General features: G+C 37.5%; 1 protein-coding gene and 1 long non-coding RNA gene across 7 annotated transcripts in view; both read right to left on the bottom strand.

Annotated features, from left to right (window-relative positions):
• Positions 1-27,671, bottom strand: part of LOC105465543 (sodium/potassium transporting ATPase interacting 2) — a 1,022,956-nt gene that overhangs the window by 888,695 nt on the left and 106,590 nt on the right. The gene's annotated exons all lie outside the window — the stretch shown is intronic.
• Positions 6-27,365, bottom strand: LOC139363292 (uncharacterized). The gene is made up of 2 exons (XR_011623331.1): positions 13,094-27,365; positions 6-10,797 (listed from the first exon to the last, which is right to left on the bottom strand). It is a non-coding gene; the product is annotated as an uncharacterized lncRNA (long non-coding RNA).

The raw sequence follows: 27,671 nt of genomic DNA, 5'->3' as shown, positions 1-27,671 counted from the left end.
CATCATTACAGGACTTTCATTTTTATTTTGAGGAGTTGTACATCGGTCTTGGTTTTAAATTATTGAGGCTGCTGATTTCTATTTATGCTAAATTCTCACTACAGGTTGAGTATCCATTCTCCAAAATTTGAAATCCAAAATGCTCCAAAATCTGAATTTTTTGAGTGCCCACATGATGTTCAAAGGAAATGTTCATTGGAACATTTCGGATTTCTGATTTTTGGATTAGGGATGCTCAACTGGGTAATATAATACAAACATTCCCCTAAAATTCTGAAATCTGAAATACTTCTGGTCCCTAGCATTTCAGATAAGGGATACTCAAATGTAAAATCTCAAAGATTGAGAACTACAACATAATGTTTGCTCTACGTATTATGGTGAGTGATGAACATTTTCACTATGCCAACTGGAAAATCTACAGTATATTCAAAGTAATAGCAAGGTAAATACTTTATAATGGATTTATCATGTAGGATGCCTATTATCGATGTCTCAGAACATTTGCTTGGTTTAAGCATGAACATGCAAAAAGTTAGATTTTGTTTTCTTTTAATTTGACCTGAGCTACTGTGTAAGGTAGTCCCCAAAAAAGATATGAAACAGAATTATTTCATCTCTTTCTGATTTCTGCATAGAATGCCGGATCTGGAATGAACTTTGGAAATCACAGACAAATCATCTTTCTCTGTGAGAAGAGGTAGGAAGAGAGATTCAGGGAGGTTGAGTACTTATCCCAGGACACCCATCCAAAAAGCCATGGCAACAATTTATAACTGGCCTGTTCTAGAACCTTTTTCACTGAGCATATCAATCATGCAGTTACTAATTTATTAACATTATTTGCTGAAGTATAGAACACAAAATTCAATTATTTATCACAAATGTATACACGCAACTAATAATCAAATCAAGAAATAAAACACAGTCAATACATCAGAACCTCATCTTCATTATCCTTCCTGGTTACTACCCTTTCCTTCATCTCCCAAGGAAACCACAACCCTAATTTCTAACATAAGATGGAACATAACACAAGTAGGAACATATAGTGTGGGTTTTTTAATGTTTCTGCTTTTTTTGGTGGAGGACATATTTATCCAAGTTATTTCATTAAGCTATAGCTTGTTCATTTCTATAACTGTACAGAATTCTATTGCATTAACACACAATAGTCTATATCTATTCATTATAATATTGATAGAAATGTGTGCTTTATTTCCCATTCTTCAGCTGCTATAAACAATGTTGTCATGAACGTTTTCATCCATGACTCTGGGCACACGTGCTGATGCATTTATGTCTGATATATGACTAGAAATGAAATTACTGATTCATACAGTAGACTATGTTCTACTTTAGTAAACCCTGCCAGATTGTTTTTACAAAGTGGTTAAACAATTCACTCTCCTACTAGAAATATTTGAGAGAATATTCTTAGATCTTTAAAGAAGCATGTATTGCATACCTACTATATTCCAGAAACCATGCTAACTTCTGAGGCTGAAAATAGGCTAAGAAACAGAATTTTCTCTTGAGGACTTTTTGTCCAAATAGGGATGAGAAATAAATAACCAAATAAATGTAAAAGAAGCAATCCAGTGTCTACCTCGTTACCTATACAACATAAAGGATCTTCACACTTTATTTCATGTTTTAAAAATTTCAACTTTTATTTTAGATTCAGGGGATATATGTGCAGGCTTGCCACATGGGTATATTGTATGATGCTGAGGTTTAGGGTACAATTGATTCCATCACCCAGGTAGTGAGTATAATTCCCAATAGGTAGTTTTTTAGCCCTTGCACTCACCTCACGTTGCTTCCTCTAGTAGTTCCCAGTGTCTGCTGTTCTCATCTTTATGTCCATGTGTACTCAATGTTTAGCTCCCACTTATAAGTGAGAACATGCAGTATTTGGTTTTTTGTTTCTGCATTAGTAATGGCTTAGGATAATGGCCTTCAGCTGCATTCACGTTGCCACTACAGGACATTATTCTGTGCTTTTTACGGCTGCATAGTATGCCATGGTGTATATGCACCACTAGTTTCCCCCAAAACTCATTATCTCCTTTTCCTTTTAGTTATGAAACCGACCAAGCTTGAACTGGGCTCATGGTTGTTCATTAATAATCAATGAGTACATTTCCCAGCCTCCATTGTAGGTAGATCTGAACAGGAGATCACGTTCTGAACAATGGGATCTGGACAGAAGTTACATCTGCAAGTTACAGGTCATAGTACCTTAATATGAATAGTTGGACCCTCCTCCTCCTCCCCCCATCTTATTAACTGAAAAGGGAATGTAGTATTGAAGACACATGTTTGCCATGTGAACAATGGCAATACATCTGAGAAAAGCAGAATCACAAGACTGAAGAAGCATCTTGGAGAATACAGTTGCTCTATCCCCTTCTATTGGACTGTTTGGGACTGTCACTAGAAAAATAAGCACCTTTCTTGTTTAAGCCACTTTCTCTTTTGGTCAGCTAAAACAACTTAAGTTATATCCTAACACACAGAAGTTAGAAATGGAGGCACCGGATGTATTCCAGCAATCCAGGGACCAGCTTATAGTTTTAATTCCCCTACGATGGTAATAGAGGTTATCTCTAATGCCAGAATATAAGATAAGCAGCACATCTACAAAAAATATTTGCTATTCTTGGAGAAGGTTTCACTGAATAACATGAGGTTTTTTGGTTATCACCATTCTGCCAAGATATGGAATTCCTAGGAACAAAACAGAATGTTTATATGAAAAATTAAGAAACATTAATTAGAAGCATGAGACTACAAAAAACTTAGTGGCTTAAAGAAAAAGATTCTACTTTACTTCCATAAAATCATACTAAGGTAAAGATTAAATGCTGATGGGTATAGCTCAATTCCATTTAGTCACTAAGGGATTTAAATTGCTCCCATTGTCATCTTCTCCATGGCCACATGGTTGCCTTGGATTCCCGCCAGTAGAAAGCAAATGTGGGGAAATGTACCTGATGTCTTAGCTTATAACCCCAGAGGTGTAACACAGCACTTTCTCTCATTTCATTACCAGCAAGTTAATTATATTGCCATATCTTAACTGCAAAGAATCTTGAGTCTTGCCTTGTTCCTAGACAGAAGAATAAAGTAGATTTTGGTAGACTTAGCAGTAGTTTCTTCCAAATTAAGATAAATGAGGAGTCCAAGAAAAGGGATAAATGAATGCCAAAAATTAATCTGGGTCAGGTTATGAAGGACTTTAAACATTAAGTGGACATACAAACTGTTTAAGCAGTAAGGTTACAACTAATCTGGTTGCATGTCCAAAAGTTACTAGAGATGAACTAGTGGTAAGGACAGCTTATAGCAGACTACTCATTTGGATAAGGAAAATATTAATACAGTCTGGAAAAATCAATGACAATTAAAATAACGATGAGGGGGAGCAAAACTTATGCAATATCTCTAGAGATAACGTGAAAAGAGTGTTGTGAGGTAGGTGGGGAAAAGAAAAGTAGCACTGCAGCAGGAATCTGGAAAACACTGTAGCAGGCATCTGGGGAACACTACAGCAGGAATCGGGGGAACACTACAGTGGGCATCTGGGGAACACTGCAGTGAGAATCTGGGGAACACTGCAGCGGGCATCTGGGGAACACTGCAGTGGGCATCTGGGGAACACTGCAGTGGGCATCTGAGGAATACTGCAGCGGGAATCTGGAAAACACTGGAGCAGGAATCTGGGGAACACTGCAGCGGGCATCTGAGGAACACTGCAGCAGGAATCTGGGGAACACTGGAGCAGGAATCTGGGGAACACTGCAGCGGGAATCTGGAAAACACTGAAGCGGGAATCTGGGGAGCACTGCAGCAGAAATCTGGGGAACACTGCAGCAGGAATCTGGGGAACACTGCAGCAGGAATCTGGGGAACACTGCAGTAGGAATCTGGGGAACACTGCAGCAGGAATCTGAAGAAGTGAAGACTTAGGTTTAAGACAGGGTGCTTAAAAGTAAATGTGGATTATTTAAGTAGTAGTGTCCAGAAGACAACTGTAAATATTTTCCTGATATCCACAAAGACTTGGAGCTGGTGTTTCATAGAGCTGTGGTTACAACCATTAGTATACCTGAGAAGAACAGAGCAAAAAAGAGAATGAAGGATTATTTGATGTTTGTGACTCCCTCCTCCCAAATTCATATGTTGAAATCTCATCAACAATGTGCTGATATTAGGATGTTGGCTTCTGAGAGATGATTAGGCCATGAGGTTATAGCCCTTATGGATTGGATTAGTGCCTTTAGACAAGAAACCACAAAGAGCTAGCTAGTCCCTTCCACCATGTGAGGACACAGTGAGAAGGCACCATCTATGAACCGGAAAGTAAGCCCTCAACAGACACCGAATCTGTCAGCACCTTGATCCTGGACTTCTCATCCTCCAGAACTATATTAAATAAATGTATGTTGTTTATATAAGCTATCTAGTTTATGGTACTTTGTTATAGCAACCTGAATAAGTTAAGACAAATAAATAATATGTGAAATGCCAGGTCTTGGAAGAGAACAAAAAGAAAAATCAGTGAAGAAAACTAAGGGATCAGTGGAGACTTTCAAAGATAATGTAGAAATGTTATGAGCAGAATGAAGTTCACCAGAAAGACCCCTGTGCCCTCAATAATGTAGTCAGAGTAACGATTTCAGAACTAAGTCACACGCAGACCTAACCAAAGCAACATACACTAGTTTGCATTTCATCTTTATGACTGCTTTTTTTAAATTACAGAGGACAACTTGTAGTGTAACGTATAACAAAACAGGGAAGTGGTGTGGCTTATACATGAATGATTCACACAGCTATGAAACAAAAGCCAAACCCCCTTCACAAATCAGTCAGAGTCTATTCATAAGCAGGTTTGAACAGATCCCCAGGAGGCAAGTGCAAATTGAAAACAGTTCTAGTCAAATCCACTTTGTTTTATAGCCCTTGGACATTTTGAAAATACTGCTAGTGTTTCTGGATCCAGTGCCTTTTTATTTGGAGCTTAATCCTGCGGTCCTTTCCTTGAATAGAAATTATTTATACACGATGTTTTATATTCAAACTTAGTATTGGGTATAAAAAACATAAGCTATTTTACTTCTCTTCTTTTTCTGCAGGTCAAATTATTCACTCATTTAACAAATATACATTATACTTATGAAGATACTTTGTACTCTATATAAGCACATCCATTGTAGCACCTATAATAGAAACCATGGCCACTTGGACAAGTAATTCAAGCATCAAAAGAAATTCCATTCTGGATGAAAAGTAGCTGAAATCTTGTATTCTGGTACATAAACACGTTTTTAGTTTTAGTTATATTTTTTCAATTATAAAATATATACAATAATATTATCATGATATTTTACTCAAACATGTAATGAAACATAAGCATGGATGTGCATATATTTTATATGTATATATAATATTACAAATACATATAAGGATCTCACACATTATCTCCTAGTTTCATTCTTGACATGTGAAGGGAAAGCAAAACTATTTCCTCCATTTTGTGAATTTACACATGAAACAATTCCTGTAAAATAATAATGATATCATGAAATTATATTACAGTTAAAATTGAGAGCTAGGAAGAATTTTTAGGTATCATTGAGTCCAGTCCACTCATCACACAGATGAAGAAATGGAGCCACAGAAAGCTGAACTGAACGATCCAGGTCTCTGTAGCCCCATCCCTGTTCTCTTTCTACAGTAACTCTAAACTTCTATTATAGCAAAAAATAAGTCCATGGGCCATAAATTCTGCAGAAGAATACAAATTTCATAGAATAACTTATAAACATATAATTCTCTATATATTATAAAGCTATGATCTCTACCATAAAATTCATGAGGTGTGATAATAGATTCTTTCTTTGTTACAGATGAGGAGACTGAGGCTTAGAATAGCTAAATGATTTAAAGCCACACAAATAGTGAATTCCGAATTGTTTCTAACATTCTACACACATATATGTAAGATTTGAAATTTTAAATGGCTGCTTATACCAGCGAACTGTAGAAGTGAAATCAGGATAGAGACCAAAGACTCACCGGCATTACTGCCACCCAGATGGAATTTTACTAGGTGAGTTTTGCTTACTTTCAGACTGCCCTCACAAGTGATACCACCTGCCCAGTAGGCTAAATAATTGCCAAATGCATTTCTTCAATTCAACGGAAAAGAACAGAAAATTCTTTGACAATAAAATTTTAAATTTCTAAGACTATAGTCAATATTAGGCATTTCTATATTTAAACCATTAAAATATGATTCATATTTTTAAAGATTCCTAATATTGAAATTCGACATGTTACCTGCTTTGCCAGAATTCTTTCAAATTATGGTCAGATTTATAAGGATATGTCTTTCCACCATGAATGGACATTACAAATACCATGCATCTGCTAAATGAAACAAAGGCTTTCTTTAGAAACTAATATAATCAATCCCCCACCTCTGCTAAAAAAAAAAAAAAAAAAAAAAAAAAAAAAAAGGCTTATAGTGAAAAGTTATAGATGTCAACTTTAATACAAATTAAACAAACCATCAAATCATTTCTAGAGCATTTTTAATTGTCAGAATTATCCACTATAATTTCATTCACAAGCAAAAATAAGTGAGTGAAGTCAATAAGTTGTTTCCTCAAAGTAATATGGTAGCTAACATTACCATGACTATTTACATGTTTTGGGTGTGTTTTTTTGTTTTTGTTTTTTTGTTTTGTTTTGTTTTGTTTTGTTTTTGGTAATCCCTTGAAAAACTCTATGAAGTAGTTACTATTACAGACCCCAGTAACAGAAGAAGAAAATGAAATGCAAGGAAGTTAAACAACTTGCCTGAGCTTACTCCACAGTAGTCTGACTCTAGAGCCCACAAATTTAACTACAAAGCTATATAACTCTTTCGAGTTATATACTAGCTACAAAAATAATTACATGTATTTCATCTGAAATTCACAGTAACCTGTGAGAGTTCTAACGATAGCACAGTAAATTTCCCCATGTTAAAAACTAAAAAGTAAATTATGCTTTATCTTTCAATAAAGTAAGAAGAGGCCAATTCATTAAAATATTAGCTTTCTAATTACCTTCTAACTACCTCTTATATCCAATACATATACAAGGAAACAACTGAAAAATATTACTGAGCAAACAGTGGAGACACCAAGATTCCTTTGTAAGTACTACAATCCATACACATTGAGAAAATTGAGTTCCATCAAACCTCAGCCAGACACTATATTTTATAACTGTTGCACATAATTCTAAAATTTGGGTTGCCCTTCCCCTGCCCCAAAACTGACCAAAATCTAGATACAAGGAAATGCTAGAACTAGGCAAGCAACAAAAAAGAAGACTGAAAAAGTTTTATAAAAAGCTTACAATATTCATCTAAAAGTTTACTGTCCATGTGATTTTCACATCAGGACAGATTTCTATAAAAATAAATAGGCACCAAGAAGTTATTATAACCCAACAGAATTTTCATATGTAAAACATTTCATTCCCCAATAGTTCACAGCACATACAGATGAAACTTAATCCAGGTGAGGATTTATTTTCAATACAAGCTCTGCAATTCTCATTTCCATAGATATTTTCTTCTTAGAGGCTACATAGCATTAATTTAAAAATAAAATAATGCTCAATAGCTGAGAAGTTTAGAAACTTGCTTAACTATTTAAATAAGTTGCCTATCAACTTAAAATAGTGGATTTTTTGAATAATGACTCTTCTGAGAAATGGAAGAGAACTTGACTGCTGGACAAGTGTTCCGATTTTTAGAAAAGGAAACATTTAGACAGGTGTCTCTCTAACAAAGAATGTAAGGTCAGAAATCCTGAGTTAAATTAATGGACACAGCATCGTAGTCATACACCTTGAAATAAAAGTGCTGAACAATGTATCAGCCTCTAAAGTTCATCAACATTAGGCAAATTTTTAAAAACAAAATAATAGAATGGTGGTGACAAAGCACTGACATCAGGTTTTGAGTTTCTCATAAGTGATGTACACTGTGTGTTCTCCTGAAACCATATCACAATTAATGAATTAAGAAGTGCTTTTCCTAAATATGTCCAATGGTCATCTTCTTTCCATCTGATAATTGAATGCAAGTAGAAGAGAGAGACCAGAACAGTGAAAAACACAAAATTATGCCCTCTGAGTAATGAATGCTAAAACAAATAACTTCGGGACTACACAGCTTCCAATATTTGAAGGAATTTCATATGGAAGAAGAGTTAGATACATTATACATCTGGCACAATGCCTAATACATTATAGGTACTCATTAAATATTTACTGTATGACTGAGGGAATGAATCAATTAATGCACAAATCATTTGCTGATTATCTCCAGAGCCAGAAAATTATTTTAGAATCACAGAATTTAGTTTAAGTTATAGGAAGGCAGAGTTTTGCTTTAACATATAGTTTATAAATTATAATTGTTCAACGACATAAAAAGGCTGTCTCTAAAGGCAGAACGTCCCCTAAAGCTAAGCCTGTTTCACTTGGATATCTGAGAAGGGACTGCCTTTCAAATGGGCAAACAAACTGGCTGACTTTTAAAAGTTCCTGTGTTGCTGTGATTTCCTCTTTAAGATTCACTATTGTGTTATCTCATTTCTCCATTCAGGACAGCCATTTGTGAGTTTTCCCTCTGCCTTAAAATTATATTCTTATTTCCATTGTCCACTGTGAGAAAATACTATTACAATAGAATAATTCATCAGGGCTCATTCATTTAACCTTGCCACTCCACCACAGAGTCATATCCCAATTCCTGGTGAACAGGAGTGGAAAAGAACCAAAGTGCTCTTAGATTACAAGCAACATCCTTACGTGTGTGAGGGCATGTGTTTGTATGCACGTATTCTTGTCTGACATCTTTTGCAATGACACTAGCACATTTTTTGACTTATGAAGATGATTGTTTGAGTAATGGTGCAGATATGACTCTTGTTTCTGTCCATTACAATCATCTTGATAGATGCAGGGGGCCAATGAAGTCAAAATTATTGGTCCTATCTGAAGTTGTCACACTTGAAAAGATGTAGTCAAAATGTGAATGTAGGTATTATATGAGACTCAAAGAAGCTAAATTATTATCTTAATCTTGGTGGAGATATAGTGGAGAAAACAATGATGGTGTGGACTGGGTGGCTGGGGTGAAACTGAGAATTTAAGAAACCTTAGTTTGAGACCGGACACCTATCATTCTATGCTAGATTTCTCACATGGAAAATACAGAATGGTGGCAGCTATTTATCCTCTCCTGCATCCTAGGTTTTTGTGCTTCTGAAAATGAAATAGTAATGAAAATATTTTGTTCATATTGCCATATACAAATAGCAAGTAGCACTAAATCTAAGTATGAGTTTAAAATCCAGGCATAAAAGAATGTGCACCAAAAATCAGCCCAATTTAAAAACTGTCAATGCTATAAAGTACCAATTAGAAACCAGGAACTCCATTACCAGCATTCTAGAAATAAAGTACTCATTTTGCCAGCATTGTTACTGCCACTGATTTCATGTACTTATTTTAAAACCACTTTGCAAGAACAAACTTTTACTCCAGAAATGTATAAAATCTGTATCACATGGAACAGTACTTATGTAAATTTTATTTCATATTGATTTTGTCTTTCCATCACATTCATTGCAAAGTCAAGTCACGAAAAAAAAATCAATAACTGAACACTAAGGATGCACTTTTCATACAAAGGACTTTCTACTATTTTGCATATCTATTCTTTTTACTTTATTTTCTGCATTCTGTAATGCTGCATGTTGAAAAATGCATAACTGAATAAATTAAAGTTAACATTATCCTGCCTTTTGAAAGAGAAAAAACATATTAAGTTCAGGCAGGATCTTTCTTTTTCTTTTTCCTCATGGTAGCCAGGTTCTTTATCAATATCATGGCTTAAGAACATATTATCCCATGGCTGTCATCGAAATGAATGGTACAGCATCCTGTTATGAAAGGGCATGTGATGATTTGGCAGGTGAGAGATGATTAAATCTTGAATTCAAATGCTGGGGCATTATAAAACTACACACTTCAAATAACTATGGAATCCACTCAAACTGTATCTCCCTTAAGGAGGTAACACACCATGTAGGTTTCAATGTTCAAGTGTTTTCAGAGGCTTTGAAAACTGAACACCTGCAGTTATCCACACATGACTTTGCCTTTGCAGTAGAAATACCCCAATGGCACTGTTTGTGAAAATATTATATGTATTAAACGATGGCTAATTACTTTTGGGATTTTGCTTTGAAAGATATATTGCAGTTAATATTAAATGTTCTATATTTAGAAAATAAAAATTTCTTAGCCGTCTTTCAATTAATGTTAAGAATAATATATGCAGTTTTTCTTTCTCTATATTAAATATATTTAATAAACATTTGGGTAAATGTGAAAAATAAACAGCTCTAAACTTTTATCAAATCTTACATACACAAACAAGAGAACTCATGCACTTGCTCTTCACATCCTGCCCTGTAGAAGAAAAATGTGCATATGTATATACATATGCTTATGATAAATGTTACTGATATAAAGAATGTGCAGCACACAATTTACAAATAACTATAAAATATACAATATTGTTTATTACAAATTCCCTAAAGTCAATTCATTTGCACACAATTCTTTTGCTGGTTTTTGCCAAGTTCTTGGATTAGTAGTTGTATTAAGTCAGGGTTCTCCAGAGAAACAGAACCAACAGGATACACATAAATATCTCTGAGAGAGACAGAGAGAGAGAGAGAGAGAGAGAGAGAGAGAGAGAGTCAGTCAGCTAGCAGAATTTCAATTGCTCAATTTTACAGTAAACTTTTAGATAGAATGCAAATGTATTTACTTAGAGTTTTTACCTAGAAGTAAACACGGTTTGCGATTTTAAGCTAAAATTCAAGGAAGCATTCTTGATGCATACTTTTATATCTTATTATCTCTAATGAGATATATAGTGAATTATACTTATTCAAAAAACTACATTTGCCTAAAGAGGATGCAGGCATTATAAGGAAAGCCAGTCTTTCTCTAGGAAGGCCTTCAACCGATTAAATGAGGCCCACTCATAGAATGAAGGGTAATCTGATTTGCTCAGTCCACTGATTTAAACATTAATCTCATAAAAACACCTTAACAGAAATATCTAGAATAACGTCTACCCAAATACCTGGGTACCATGGACTAGCTTATTTGACACATAAAATTAACCACCAACCTGGTTGCAACTGATGAAAGGGCATTTCTGCCATGAATGCTGGTTGATATTTTCTCTTACCTTAAATAACACTAACAGAGTGAAATGAAGGAAATATGTGTCAGAACGTTAAAAGTGACGTTTTTTGCTAAACTGGATAATACTTTTCAAATACTAAGAGAGTATTTCCTCAATTTTTGTGATATTAAACAATGAAAAGCATATAGCTATGCTGTACTTTTAAGTTTAACCTGCATTATTAGCAACACGTTCTCCAGTACTATCTCAAGTCTTGCCAATCAGCAAAATGATAAAACATACCCTTATTTGTAATATTTGGTAATTTCCATAATGTAAATACATCTACTATGACTAATTTCAAGCTAACAATATGTCACTGGGGTTGGGATGAGATATGCAATTATATATCCCACAAATACAATAAACAAAAATGTACTCAAGAGTATGGATAGTATTAAAATATAGTCATAAAATTAGGATATAATTTTTGAGTACAATCCTTTTCAACACGATCTACTTAATTAAAAGTTTATAGAATTTAATATTTAACAATGGTGGCTATGTTTAACAGCCAGCTTACAAAAGTTCCTAAAATTTTAACAATTAGCTCTTGTAAGCTGGTCCAGCTGGCTCCACAACCCACTTCAGCTTTACTTTTCCCAAACATTGCTGGTGGATAAAATTTTACAAAGAGAACTTAATTCACTTGGTATTAGGGATTCACATTAATAAAATATAATGAAATCTTCCTGTAATGTGTTCAGCCTTATCAGTTATTAATACTTATTATGAATTCGTCTGTGAGCTCCTCTCCTGCAGGCAGGCTTTGATGAACAGAGTGACAGTATGGGGACGTGGGAAGGGATGTGGAAAAGGAGTACAAGTGGAAAAGGAAAGGCCCAAGAGCAGAATATCACAGAAGGGCAATGTGCCAAACCGAAAATGTAGGTTACACCTGGCCCTTCGCATGTGGCCATACATTGCTACGACATAGTTGCAAATATTGAGAAATTTCAATTGATAAGTTTTACAACAAACTTTTAGACAGAAGGTAAGTTTATTTAATGAGCATTTTTGCCTAAACGTACACATTCTGTGGATGGCTTATGACTTCAAGCTAAAATTCAATGTAGTGTTCTTGACACATACTTTTATACCAACTTCAAAAACACGGCTTCTTCCTAGAGAAGATGCAAGCATTACAGTCACGACCTAAGGCACACATGAATTTTCCTAGTATGTTATGTTTATGCTAATGGAAAAAAAAGATAAAATCCAAGCTCTCTGCTCTTGCTTTCCTTCAATTTATCAAAGTGGTTGTTTCTTTAAAAACTTTATAGAAAGTTGCAAAGTCTGAAAGGGGTTCTAAGAACACTAATAAAAATGATGGACTTGAAAGTCAAAGTAAAAATAAAAGCTCCACATGTTCTAATTTATGGTGGTGCTCCTATCTTCACACACAGCAGGATGTTAAGCCTTTTCTTGTTCAGGAACATCACAAATTTAAAATGTTTTGAAGAGGACTCACTTTTGACATTGATATCAGGGCTTTAACTTTAGAGACCTGAGATAATTAGTTTTAGAAATGTAAAGTTCTCTTGATACAGAGAGAGGTAGGTAGATAGATGATAGATGGATAGATAGATACATACATACATAAATACATACATAGATATATAGATAAGATAGATACATAGAGATACACACACACACATACATATATATCTACATCTCAATTCTCAAACTTCTTGACAGGTTTGGCATCTAAAAATCTGTGAAGGGCATAAAATCTGCTTTCAAATCTCCCACCTTCATATCCATCTTTTCTTTCATCATCTTCTTCGTTCTTCTGCATCTTACATTCACGTTCCCTCCAAAGTATATTGGAGGTAGGGCATGGTGGCTCACCCCTGTAATTTCACCACTTGGGAGGCCGAGGAGGGCAGATCACTTGAGGTCAAGAGTGCAAGGACAGCCTGGCCAAGGTGGTAAAACCTCGTCTCTATTAAAAATACAAAAAAATTAGCCGGGTATGATGGTGATTACCTTTAATCCCACCTACTTGGGAGGCTGAGGCAGGAGAATCGTTTGAACCAGGGAGGTGGAGGTTGCAGTGAGCTGAGATTGCAACACTGCACTCCAGCCTGGATGACAAAGTGAGACTCTGTCTTAATCAATAAAATAAAATAAAAAATAAAAAGGTATATTGGAGTTAACTGAGAACATCCCTAATCACCCCAGTTATACCCAAAATTTCCATTAAAATTCTTTCATAATACCCTCTTATCTCAAAGTGTATGTGCCCTAGACTAACTTATCTTTGTTCTGCACTTTCTACAACCTTATCTTTTCAAATCTCTGTTGCAAAATTTTCTAGAAGTGTTCAAAGATCATCCATACTCTCTGCCCCAGGTAAGTGCTTTGTGTTTTTGAAAAGAGCTTTGGGAAATTAAGCCTCAAGAAATGAGCCAATACACTAGTGCAGTGCAGTAGTCCTGAAATGCATGCATAAAACATTAGGTCCTCAGAAAATCAAAACACCTTTGCAGAAAATATGGGTTCTGTGATCAAATAAATTTGGAGGTTGATGTGCTGATATACATAGAATTAGTTTTTCTCTTTTCAGAACTTCTACTATGACAAGTGTCAATTAAATGTTTATTTAATAAACATTTGGGAAAATGTGAAAAATAAACAGCTCTAAACATTTATCAAATCTTACATACACAGAGACACACAGGAGAATTCAGGCATGTGCTTTTCACATCCTGCCCTGAAGAACTTGTTTATCTACAACTTATAGATCAGTTTGAAGTATTTCCCAATAAAACTGATTGTAGAATTTTCTCTTGCATATATCTTGGGGTAGGTGCTTAATACAATGTAAGTTGCTCCTGAGAAACACCATAGGAACTAGACTGTCAAACAACGTTGAGTCACTCAGCCTGTCAGTAACTCTCAAACCAAGTCACAAGGTGACTTACCACTCTCTAGGTCATAAGGAATATCAAAGTGAGAAAGTACTATGTGGTGTCCTGCATCCAGCAATAGACAAGAAAGGGAGTTGGGTGGTAAAGTGAGTGGGGTTCGGGGATACAGGAATGGGTGTTGTGGGGGAGTGGGCAGACAAAATTCCTATCAAGATAGCAATCAAGAAATGGTGCCAAAACACAAGACTGGAAAAATATCCAAGATAAACGAGGGTTGGAACATGCGGAGCACATGCCAGCAGTATGAATAGGTTACCTAAATGCAAGGTATATTTTCCTTGGAGAGCTGTTGTTAAAGGATTTGGTGCATATCAAATTTTTGCATTGGGCAAGAACTTACACACGGCCCAGTGCTTGACTGCTTGACCCAAACATAATTATATCACCTTCAATTATATCTCCTAACCTGAGCTTAACACCTCTTTGAGGAGCTGTGAATTTTAAACCTTAGCCAATACATACAAATTATTGGGAGAACTCTTTAAAAATGCACAGTCTCAGACTGCCACCTTCCCAGAGACTTTGATTCAGTAAGTGTGAGGTGGGCTTGGGAATCAAATGCAGGCTCCCTTGTGAGGAAGGCTGATTTAAAACTAACCAACAGAGAGAGAACACATAGAGACTCCAAAAGCATGATCAACTTCTTTCCAAGAAAGAGCAATTCCACAGGCTTTGTAACTTTGTTTTTAAGCAGAAAATGTGAATCTTCTAAGTTCCCCTTTCTCATCTCTTATCCATATCACAAAATATATCTACTCATTTTACTTCTTCTCTGTGATCTCTGGCTAAAGCAGTCAAGGGTAGAGATACATGAGTGAGACAGCCAGGGTATGAATCCTAGCCCTAACGCTTGCTAGTGGTGAGAGGTGACAACATGCTGGCAGCCCTCACTCTCAGCGCCTCCTCGGCCTTGGCATCCACCAAGCACTGTGGGAGCCCCTCTCTGGGCTGGCCGAGGCCGGAGCCAGCTCCCTCTGGTTGCAGGGAGGTGTGGAAGGAGAGGCGTTGATGGAAACCGGGGCTGCAGCATTGTGCTCACAGGCCAGTGTGAGTTCCAGGTGGGCACGGGGCACGGGTAGCGGACTCTGCACTCTGAGTGGCCAGCCGGCGCCACTGGCCCCGGGCAGTGAGGGGCTTAACCGGGCCAGCACTGCGGAAGGTGCACCGGGTCCTCTAGCACTGCCAGCCCGCCTGCACTGTGCTGGAATTCTCACCGGACCTCAGTCGCCTCCCCATGGGGCAGGACTCTGGACCTGCAGCCTGCCATGCCTGTGCCCCACCCCTCCCGGCAGTAGGCTCCTGTGTGGCCTGAGCCTCCCCATAGGCACTGTCCTCTGCTCCACGGCGCCCGGTCTCATTGACCGCCCAAGGGCTGAGGAGTGTGGGCACATGGTGTGAGACTGGCAGGCAGCTCTGCCTGTAGCCCCAGTGTGGGATCCACTGAGTGAAGCCAGCTGGGCTCTTGGGTCTAGTGGGGTCTTGGTGAACCTTTACCTCTAGCTAAGGGATTGTAAACGCACCAATCAGCACTCTGTGTCTAGCTCAGGGTTTGTAAATACACCAATTCCTACTCTGTATCTAGTTAATCTAATGGAGACTTGGAGAACTTTTCTGTCTAGCACTCTGTGTCTAGCTAAAGGATTGTAAATGGACCAATCAGCACTCTGTGTCTAGCTCAGGGTTTCTAAACATACCAATCAGCACTCTGTCAAAATGGACCAATCAGCTCTCTGTAAAATGGACCAGTCAGCTCTCTGTAAAGTAGACCAATCAGCAATCTGTAAAATGAACCGATCAGCTTTCTGTAAAATGGATCAATCAGCAGGATGTGGGTGGGGTCAGATAAGAGAATAAAAGCAGGCTGCCAGAGGCAGCCACCATCAACCTGCCTTCCACACTGTGGAAGGTTTGTTTTTTCACTCTTTGCAATAAATCTTGCTGCTGCTCACTCTTTGGGTCCACACCACCTTTATGAGGTGTAATACCACAAAGGTCTGCAGCTTCACTCCTGAGGCCAGCAAGACCACGAACCCACCAGGAGGAACGAATAACTCCGGACGGGAGGAACAAATGACTCCAGATGCACCGTCTAAAGAGCTGTAACACTGACTGCGAAGGTCTGCGGCTTCACTATTGAAGCCAGCGAGACCACGAAACCAACAGAAGGAAGAAATTCCAAACACATCTGAACGTCTGAAGAAACAGACTCTGGACACACCATGTTTAAGAACTGTAACACCCACCATGAGAGTTCACAGCTTCATTCTTGAAGTCAGCAAGACCAAGAGCCCACTAATTCTGGACACAGTGGGTAACACCTAGCAAATCACCAAATCCTTAGTGTCTCAATTGCTTCTTCTCTAAACTGGGAATGATCAGAACTTATCTTGGAGGGTGTTATGGACTGAAGGTTTATACATTGAAGTTCTAACCCTCTGTGTGGCTGTATTTGGAAATGGGGCCTCTAAGGAAGTAAGGTTAAATAAAGTCCTTATTTAATAAGGTGGGTCCCTGATCTGATAGGATTAGTATCATTATAAGAAGAGACTCCAGAGAGTACTTGTGCTCATTCCTGCACACACACTCTCTCCCTCCCTTCCTCCTGACACGTCTCTTTCCCTCTCTCTCATCTTTTCCCCCGGTTTCCCTCTCCCTCTCTCCATCTGTCTCTGTGTCTCTCTCTCTCGCTCTCTCTCGTCATACACAAAGAAGAGGTCTTATGAGTACATAGTGAAAAGGCAGCTACTGGTAAGACAAAGAGGGCCCTCATCAGATTAACCATGTGGCACTCTGATCTTGGACTTCCAGCTTCCAGAGCCTTGAGAAAATATATTCCTGTTGTCAAAGCCAGCCAGTCTGTGGTATTTTATTAAAACATTCCAAGCTAACTAATACAGAGGACTATTGTAAAGATGAAATGAGGTAATATAAGTAAAAGCACATAGAATGGCACCAGGCACGTAGTAAATATTAAGTGTTAACAAATACTGTATGTCTTATAAACTCTTCATTTAAAAGATGGGAAGAATTATTATATTGCCTGAGGATTAATCTATAATCATATGAAAATATCAATCAATATAAAACTATTTTCTCTTTTCTTTCAGTAACTACTTGTGAAAAAACAAAGTCTTCTCTGAATTATCTCCAATATGGTCAATAAAAATATTAAAATCTGGTAATTAGGTAAAAGTTTGATACAAATCTCAGCTTACAAATAACATTTGTATAAAGAAATTACCTCTTAGAGACCATACTTAACCCCAATAAAATATGTAATAAACATCTTCTTGAGAGGTGAAAATGTGCTAGCAGCCCTCGCTCTCGGTGCCTCCTTGGCCTCAGCATGCAGTCTCGTGGCGCTTGAGGAGCACTTCAGCCCACCTCTACACTGTGGGAGCCCCTCTCTGGGCTGGCGGAGGCCGGAGCCAGCTCCCTCTGCTTGCAGGGAGGTGTGTAGGAAGAGGCGTGGGCGGGAACTTGGGCTGTGCACTGCACTCACGGGCCAGCGTGAGTTCCCAGCTGGCTCGGGCTCAGCAGGCCCCGCACTCGGAGCAGCCCCGGGCAGTGAGGGGCTTAGCACCCAGGCCAGCAGCTGCGGAGGGTGCGCAGGGTCCCCCAGCACTGTTGGCCCATGCTGTGCTCGGTTTCTCTCTGGGTCTCAGCCACCTCCCCCTGGGGCAGGGCTTGGGACCTGCAGCTTGCCATGCCCGAGTCCTGCCCACCCCCATAGTGGGCTCCCTCGCGGCCGAGCTTCCCCAACAGGCACCACCCCCTGCTCTGCCGCGCCCAGTCCCATAGACTGCCCAAGTGCTGAGAAGTGCAGGCGTGGCACGGGACTGACTGGTAGCTCTGCCCATGGCCCTGGTGTGGGATCCACTAAGCGAAGCCAGCTAGAGACCTGAGAGGGGTGGGGACTTGGATACTTTTATGTCTTTCCAGAGGATTGTATATGCACCAGTCAGCACTCTGTGTCTAGCTCGGGGTTCGTGGATGCACCAATCAGCACTCTGTATCTAGCTAATCTGGTGGGGACTTGGAGAACCTTTATGTCTAGCTAAAGGATTGTAAATACATAGCACTGTGTGTCTAGCTCAAGGTTTGTAAACACACCAATCAGCACCCTGTATCTAGCTCAAGGTCTGTAAATGCACCGATCAATGCTCTGTGTCTAACTAATCTAGTGGGGACTTGGAGAACCTTTATGTCTAGCTAAAGGATTGTAAATACACCAATCAGCACTCCGTGTCTAGTTCAAGGTTCTTTCGCTCTTTGCAATGAATCTTGCTGCTGCTCACTCTTTGGGTCTGCACTGCCTTTATGAGCTGTAACACTCACTGCGAAGGTCTGCAGCTTCACTCCTGAGGCCAGCGAGACCACAAACCGACCGGGAGGAGTGGACAACTCCAGACAGGAGGAACAAAAAACTCCAGATGCACCGCCTTAAGAGCTGTAACAGTCACCGCGAAGGTCTGCAGCTTCACTCCTGAAGCAAGCAAGACCACGAACCCACCAGAAGGAAGAAACTCCAAACACATCCGAACATCAGAAGGAACAAACTCCGGACACACCATATTTAAGAACTGTAACACTCACTGCAAGGGTTCGCAGCTTCATTCTTGAAGTCAGACCAAGAACACACCAATTCCGGACACATTCTGAATGGGCCATTCTAAATCTTCAAAATGAATACTAAAGGGCAATTGCCTACACAACACATCTATGTAATAAAGAGAACTGAGGTTTTTTTGTGGTAGGAAGAATCTGATTATTTTTAAATACTATAAAGCACTTTGCAACCAGCAGTAATATCAAAACAGAGCCAGAGAACAGCAGCACAATAAGAAGATGGTCTTGACCTAATGTGACATTCTTATTAGAGCTCTCTAGGGAAGGTGAGCATTACTTGCTTCCTTTGAGTTCTATTCTAATCTTTAATTGCAGAACTTTTATTCTCTGATCACTTTTGAATTAATTAGTTGATTTTAGGCCCTATTTGTTTTCATGTTTTATCATTTTTTTCTAATTTTAATCAATCGTGAAAATGTATCCCATTCCCAATCACTCTTGGCATGTTAGGAAATTATGTTGGATGAGTATGGAGGTATTTTAACCTGAGTGAACACGTGAGGTTCCCTCAAACCCAACATTCTTCAACAATATTCTCATGAAATTAACCATCATGACTGAGAATCAACCTATGCATATTGGCCTGCACTAGCAGATGCTATAATATTGAATTCAATAATTTCAGTAGCTTTCAACAGTATGTCTAAGAAGCCTACAGGTTTCACCTTAAGGATACTACAAATAAATAGAACATAACCTTTTTACTAAGTAGCTTTCACTAAATCACAATATTTAATGGATTCTTTAATAGAATTTGCAATGATATTGCAAATGATATTGCAATGATCTGTCTCAATCAGTTGTATTGCCATAAAGGAATATCTGAGGCTGGATAATTTATTTTAAAAAAGGATTTATTTGGCTCATGCCTCTGCAGGCTGTATGAGAAACACAGTGCCAGCATCTGCTTCTTGTGAAGGCCTCAGAAAGCTAAGCTTCCACTAATAGCAGAAGGTGAAGGGGAGTAGGCATCACCTGGGAAGAGAGGAAGCAAGAGAGAGGGGAGGAGGCGCCAGACTCTTTTTCTGATTTGCAAATTATACTGTATTGACATATAAAATTGCACATTTACAACAGACAATGTGCAAAAGTCAATACACTATTATTTAAAAGAGACAAATTTGAACTCAATACCTTAACAAAACAAAAGATACACCTAATTTGAAGTAAACCAAATACATTTCAAACATAAAATGTAGGCTGGAAATCTGCTGGCAGTGCAACTCAAATTGAAATGGACTCACAACTAAATGCTATGATTGACTAAAGTGTGCCATAAATTACATACAAATTATAAAATATGTAAATATATACGTTATTATAAAATACATATATTATCATATTAGATTTTTAATAGATGATAATATTACATGTTACAGCTGAAATCCAGTCATTAGTCATAGATTTCGTTCAAGAATTTTGTTGACATTGGGAAAAGATGATTCATACGATTCATCTCAGTAATAAAAACCCTTTAATCACTTTAATTTTTATAATTTAAGGTAAAACATGGAAATTGGTGTACTAAGCAAGATTGCATATCTATCTCTCTCTATTTGGGGGAAAGGATTTACTGAGCTGTCATTATTCCAGATCATCTGAGAGGTAAAGACAATGGTTAGACTTATCGAATTTATCATTACATAATTTGGACTATAAACTTTAGTCCAAAACATAGACTTAATTCAGTGAAAAATATCTGTAAAATTGGTTGGTTGATGCCCAGTTTAAAAATATGCCCTTGGGGGTTGGGGGGAATTGATATATATGTATACATACATATATGACTATTTTATATTAATACAGATGTAAGACAATACTTATTGCTGTAAATTATTATTGTAAATACCTAAAGATTAATTTATCAAATACAGGTTTGACAACTGCATTTCAAATGCTTCCTGTCTAGATTTGTATATAAAATAATGGCATGGCACAGGTAGTGCTACCCTTTGGATACAGTTTGTTTGGTCTTACCAAGTCTCTTTTTGAAATTCGATCCCCAATGTTGAAGGTGGGGCCTGATGGGAGGTATTTGGATCATAGGGATAGATCTCTCATGAATGGCTTGGTGCCATTTTCAAGGGAGTAAGTGAGTTCTCACTCTTAGTGTCCTTGATAGCTCCCCTGAGAGCTGGTTGTTGAAGAGTCTGGCACCTCCTCCTCTCTCTCTTGCTTCCTCTCTCACCATGTGATGTCCATTCCCTTTCACCTTCCACTATGAGTGGAAGCTTCTTGAGGCCCTAACCAGAAGTAGATGCTGACATCATGTTTCTTGTACACTCTGCAGAAGCATGAGCCAAATAAATCTTTTTTATTTAAAAATTATCCAATCTCAGGTATTCCTTTATAGAAACACAACTGACTGAGACAGAATTAGAAGGGTTTCAAAAGAATTTCAGTTTTTAAAAAATTATATACATATTCCTTGTAGCTAGAGGTAGATATGAAAATATCTACATGCCAGACAGCTATGTATATAAAATGAGAATATAGCAACCTAGGTAAAAGTCTGATCAACATTTCAGCTGAATATAAATATTATTAAAATGGACATTGCACTTAGTTTAATAATATCCTCTCATCTACTAACATAACTGACTACCTTTTGGCTAAGAGAAAGAGCTGAAAAGTATAGTTATGGGTTGTGCATGACATCAGAACAAATAAAGGCTCAATCTAAATGTTATTTTCTTGTAATCATATTCATATGAACTCTTCTTCAGGATGAGGTGAAACTTCCAGATTTAAAAGCATGCATTGGCCGGGCGTGGTGGCTCACACCTGTAATCCCAGCACTTTGGGAGGCTGAAGTGGGCAGATCACGAGATCAAGAGATCAAGACCATCCTGGCCAACATGGTGAAACCCCGTCTCTACTAAAAATACAAAAATTAGCTGGGTGTGGTTGTGCGCACCTGTATAGTTCCAGCTACTCAGGAGGCTGAGGCAGGAGAATTGTTTGAACCCAAGAGGCGGAGGATGCAGTGAACTGAGATCACACCACTACACTCCGGCCTGGTGACAGAGCGAGACAGATCTCAAAAATAAATAAATAAATAAATAAATAAATAAATAAATAAATAAAACGATGCATTGCTGGTAATGTCCTCAAAACAAATGTTAGTTTATGAAACAAATGTATAATGCATCTCAAAATACATGAGAATTTAGACTACTTAAAAGGCAAGTCAGTTTTAATTAGTGGAAAATCTGAAATGTAGAACGTTAGAGACATTTCGGAAATTATTTTCAAGGGTGTTGTAAAAATCAAATCAATGACTAATAAAGAATCTGCATGGCATACTTAAATAGTTAAACCACACAAACAGTGTTTTATAGTTCACACCCCATCCCACTTGCTTTCTCTTTACAACAAGCCGGAGACATATTTAGAGCAGGTAGAGCAGGAAACAGATTCAGAAAGGTAATTATTTGCACAGCTGGGAACTGGAAGTGCCCAACCAAATATACAAGATATGTGACTCCCTAATGATAAGACATATTTTTAATTAAGAGCATTTCCAAACCATGTATTCTTAAACTCTTTAAAAGCCATTTAAAACAGACCACTGTTTTGGTTACTGTAGCCTTGTAGTATAGTTTGAAGTCAGGTAGCATGATGCCTCCAGCTTTGCTCTTTTGACTTAGGATTGTCTTGGTAATGCGGGCTCTTTTTTGGTTCCATATGAACTTTAAAGCACTTTTTTTTCCAATTCTGTGAAGAAACTCATTGGTAGCTTGATGGGGATGGCATTGAATCTATAAATTACCTTGGGCAGTGTGGCCATTTTCACGATATTGATTCTTCCTATCCATGAGCATGGTATGTTCTTCCATTTGTTTGTATCCTCTTTTATTTTACTGAGCAGTGGTTTGTAGTTCTCCTTGAAGAGGTCCTTTAAATCCCTTGTAAGTTGGATTCCTAAGTATTTTATTCTCTTTGAAGCAATTGTGAATGGAAGTTCATTCCTGATTTGGCTCTCTGTTTGTCTGTTACTGGTGTATAAGAATGCTTGTGATTTTTGCACATTAATCTCCTTATCAGCTTAAGGAGATTTCAGGCTGAGATGATGGGGCTTTCTAAATATACAATCATGTCATCTGCAAACAGGGACACCTAAACAGAGATATAGACCAATGGAACAGAACAGAGTCCTCAGAAATAATACCACACATCTACAGCCATCTGATCTTTGACAAACCTGAGAAAAACAAGAAATGGGGAAAGGATTCCCTATTTAATAAATAGTGCTGGGAAAATCGGCTAGCCATAAGTAGAAAGCTGAAACTGGATCCTTTCCTTACTCCTTATACAAAAATGAATTCAAGATGGATTAGAGACTTAAATGTTAGACCTAATACCATAAAAACCCTAGAAGAAAACCTAGGTAATACCATTCAGGACATAGGCATGGGCAAGGACTTCATGTCTAAAACACCAAAAGCAATGGCAACAAAAGCCAAAATTGACAAATGGGATCTCATTAAACTAAAGAGCTTCTGCACAGCAAAAGAAACTACCATTAGAGTGAACAGGCAACCTACAGAATGGGAGAAAATTTTTGCAATCTACTCATCTGACAAAGGGCTAATATCCAGAACCTACAAAGAACTCAAACAAATTTACAAGAACAAAACAAACAACCCCATCAAAAAGTGGGCAAAGGATATGAACAGACATTTCTCAAAAGAAGACATGCATACAGCCAACAGACACATGAAAAAATGCTCATCATCACTGGCCATCAGAGAAATGTAAATCAAAACCACAATGAGATACCATCTCACACCAGTTAGAATGGCGATCATTAAAAAGTCAGGAAACAACAGGTGCTGGAGAGGATGTAGAGAAGTAGGAACACTTTTACACTGTTGGTGGGATTGTAAACTAGTTCAACCATTGTGGAAAACAGTATGGCAATTCCTCAAGGAACTAGAACTAGAAATACCATATGACCCAGCCATCTCATTACTGGGTATATACCCAAAGGATTACAAATCATGCTGCCATAAAGACACATGCACATGTATGTTTACTGTGGCACTATTCACAATAGCAAAGACTTGGAATCAACCCAAATGTCCATCAGTGACAGACTGGATTAAGAAAATGTGGCACATACACACCATGGAATACTATGCAGCCATAAAACAGGATGAGTTCATGTCCTTTGTAGGGACATGGATGCAGCTGGAAACCATCATTCTCAACAAACTATCGCAAGAACAGAAAACCAAATACCGCATGTTCTCACTCATAGGTGGGAATGGAACAATGAGATCACTTGGACTCGGGAAGGGGAACATCACACACAAGGGCCTATTATGGAGAGGGGGGAGCGGGGAGGGATGGCACTGGGAGTTATACCTGATGTAAATGACGAGTTGATGGGTGCTGACAAGTTGATGGGTGCAGCACACCAACATGGCACAAGTATACATATGTAACAAACCTGCACGTTGTGCACATGTACCCTAGAACTTAAAATATAATAATAATAAAAAAAACAGACCACTGTTATGGTTATGCTTTTTTTTTTTATGGCAGAGTTTTCTTTGAAAATATCAATTTCACTTCAGCCTAGATTTAATAACCACCCATTTCATTGTAGGAGACTTACTCATTTTTTAAGTAAGTACTATTTCACACTCATTTGCTAATTGCTGTGCAAATGGTTGTGGATACTGCAGTGAATAAACAGAATTCCTACCCTGTGAAACACACTGTGGTCCAGCACACACACTCTATTAAAATAAATGCATATTTCTTTGTACTCTGTGATAGGAATCATAAAAATCCAGTTCATATTTCCAGTGGAACACATAAAGAGGCCCTAGATTAGGTCTGGGAGGCCAGACAAGGCTATGTTTGTAGTGACTATTGATGTGAAAAATGAAGGAGCTGCCCAAGAGAAGCTAAGTTGGGTGGGAAGAATGCTCTAGGTAGAAGAAACAATTGCATGTGCAAAGTCCCTATAGAGGAAGAAGCATGGTGTCTACCTTCAAGGGACAGAATGCAGGTCCATGTGGCAAGCAGACACAGAGACTCACACATGGTGAGACCCAGGGAAGGTGGCAGGATTGATGGTGTACAGCCTTATAGCCTCTCTCAAGAATACTCGTTTTTTCCTGTGAACTAGTCCCAGAATCATTCCACACACCCAGCAGGTAGGTGCAGCAAGACGTGACTTGAATTTTATAAACATTCCTCTACTTGAAAGGTTGAGAAAGAATTAGAGGGGACACGAGTGTGTGTGGTAGACAGTGGCTAAATAGGCAAAACACAGAAGAGAGACAATGTTAATATATGTAGGCTATTGATGGTAGAGATAGAGCACAGATTCAAAACATACAGGTGGTAAGTGAAGAAGATTTAGAGATAGGTTAGAAGTAGAGGGTGAGGAGAGAATCAGGATAGTGAGATTTTACTTAATTACAAAAGAAAAAAAACAACTGCAATATATTCATAGGACATCTGTATTCACAAAAGCTAATTGATGAGTCAGGTTAATTACTGTTCTCCACATGCTGAATTTCTGACATAGTTTCTGTAAGCATAATTCGGCAACACAACAATGGTAGCGAGTGTCATGCCAAAATGAATTGCTAACATATGCAATTAAAATAAATGTCTATGAGACATAACTGTCAAAATAGTAATTACGACATGGGGAGCTAGAAGCAATCTGAAAACTTACTCGAAATTAAATTCCTGTCCTCTGTATAGATGCAGTATATTCCAAACCAAGGTATTTTTTTCCAAAAAGGAAAAAATATTAAAAAAGCTAATCAAACTCTGTATTACTGAATATTCAACTACATGAGTCAGATAAACAGTATGTAAGTGGGAACTCCTTTGAGTAGTTTAATGATTTTGAAATCATGTTCTTTTAAAATGTATTTCAATTTTGAAAATTAATGAAGAATAAATCACTCTCAATTTTAAAAGTTCATGGTCATGTTTGACATTCACTACTTGTAACTAAGTTTTGTAATATAAGAATACTCCACCAAACACAAAGTTAGAACTTTGAACATATGTATTAAAGATCATTTACTAAGCAACCTATGTGATTTGAAAAAGCTTAAAACTAGAAGAGGATATGAATGCAATCAGGAGTCCCAGATGTATGTCTCTGTTTGGATGTGCTAGCAAGAGATGAAGAGCCTTTTTAGGTAAATAATCATAGCATTCTGTAAAAATACTATTCAACAAGAAACATTCTGAAGCATACTTCTAGCAAATCTTAAGGAGGTATATTTCACCAATTCTGAGACTCAGATGTTTATTGTTATTATTATTTTAAATTTCAACATCTCTGAAATCAAGAGGTCTCTTACAAGATATTTTCTTACAAAGACTGTGAAGACAAATGCAAGGGAAACTCATTATGAAGTTGCAATTACCTGTCCTTGGACATAGATAATCGAACTCTTTCTCCTGACTAAGGTATGGGCATTGTTGCTACAACACAGGTTAATTGCCACTGGAAACACCTTCTCATCACTGAAACATAAATATCTTGTTTACATGAATACATGGCAACAAAAGACAGGACATAAATTTGGTCTGGGTAAAATAGTCTTCATTGGAGGAATGACAATTAGTGATTTTCACGCAAATCAACAAAGTGTTCTATGAAACATGAGAAAGATACCCACAAACATATGTAGCTGTGTTGTATTTTGTTACTGATATTTGTGCAAAGGGATTTCCTGACATGCAACTCAGTGAAGATGAAGGAGGGAAAGTCTTATCCAAACTCTCAGAATAGGTTTTAAAATGTCTCAAAGCAATGAGGGAACGAGAGGATGGATTCATGCATTGGGCTGGGGCAGTGGCGGGGGATAGGCGGCTATCATTAATGACGCTATCATAATTTATTCGAAGTCTTTCTTATTTCTTAGTGATATATAAGTAATGGTACAACTTAAAATTAATGCCATATTAGTTTCAGGATAACTTGGTTGTGGAAGAGCAATGAATTAACAGATGGAAAACTGGGGTTCCAGTTCCAGATCTTTACACAATAATCTGGGAAATCATGAGTCCATCTGTTAACTTATCTGATCCCCAATTTTCTCACCTGTGAAATAAAGATGGTAGGCTAGATTATTACTAAAGTATTCTAGTTTTATGATATTATGATAAGTCTGTTATAGCTATCAAATGTTAGATCTAAAAGTACTTCACATTTCAAAAATGATACATTATATATTGTTATCAATTTTAATATTTTCAATAAATTTATCTGAAAAAAATATACAAAAACTTGGTTCACTATATTTGATGCTCTAAAAAACACAAAATAGAAATAATTAGCATTTTTTTCCTATGAGTTTTGTACTCAGGCTTTTAAAAGTGAAACATGACAGTAACCATACTAATAGTGGAAAGGCCAAGTAGTAAATAAAACACTGGAAAAGGGCAGACTTGGTCAAATACTACATCGTCAGAACTATTTATAGTTCATAGAAGATTAGATACAATAGAAGGCCTCTAGCTCCACTAGCATTAATGAAACATCAAACTAGTTTGATTGCATCTTTAGCTTAAAAAACTACTTGTCTTTAAGTTATTTGAAAATTTGTTATAAATGTATAGTAAATGTTGTGGTATGTGTGTATCAACAATTTTCAGTTTACTAGAATGTTTATTTAACCTGAATAATACATCATTCAATAAATCTGAATGATGTTTATAAATGAGATGTTATTGTAAAGTAGTTTGATGGACAATTTTTTCATCAGATAAAATTTTCCATA

The sequence above is a fragment of the Macaca nemestrina genome, chromosome 5 (genome assembly GCF_043159975.1).
Source record: "Macaca nemestrina isolate mMacNem1 chromosome 5, mMacNem.hap1, whole genome shotgun sequence".
Taxonomy (NCBI): domain Eukaryota; kingdom Metazoa; phylum Chordata; class Mammalia; order Primates; family Cercopithecidae; genus Macaca; species Macaca nemestrina.
Note: the sequence above shows the minus strand (reverse complement) of the source record. Positions and strands in the feature narration are given on the sequence as shown.